Here is a 516-nt window from a genome sequence, read left to right as displayed (position 1 = left end):
TGTGTGTGATGTAGTTCACTAGCCACGTAAAAACATGTGGAAAGCCTCATAAGACAAAGAAGAATGGAAACATTGAATTAACAAAAATAAATCAACCATCCAAAAAGGTACTACAATTTGATCAATATTTCTAGTAAAATTAGTACAGATGTTGCCGTGCCAAATCGAGAACGCCGCCATACCTCAAACTCTTGGTATGGCTCCAGCCAACTGTAATTGGGATAGGTCGCGTGGAGAGACGCCAAGTACTGATAGAAGGATTGTCGGGTGCAGAGATGGCCCGGTAGATTGGTGGCGGCTATAGTTATGGATGCCAAGATTCAAACCCTAACACACTAAGTTGAAAGATCAAAGGGTAGGTTTAGAAGTGTTATGCGCAAAGGCAAGGTTGTGGGATGAGCGGGGGTGTTACTAGGATCTCGAGCGTTGGGAGGAGACGGAGCATAGGAGAAGAAATGTCATTGGAGATTGAGAGTTGGTGGAGGATGAGAGGGAAATGGCGATGGAGATGAGGAA

Source organism: Triticum dicoccoides, chromosome 5B, assembly GCF_002162155.2.
Source record: "Triticum dicoccoides isolate Atlit2015 ecotype Zavitan chromosome 5B, WEW_v2.0, whole genome shotgun sequence".
NCBI classification, from domain to species: domain Eukaryota; kingdom Viridiplantae; phylum Streptophyta; class Magnoliopsida; order Poales; family Poaceae; genus Triticum; species Triticum dicoccoides.
The sequence above is the reverse complement of the archived record's forward strand: the minus strand, read 5'-3'. Positions refer to the sequence as shown.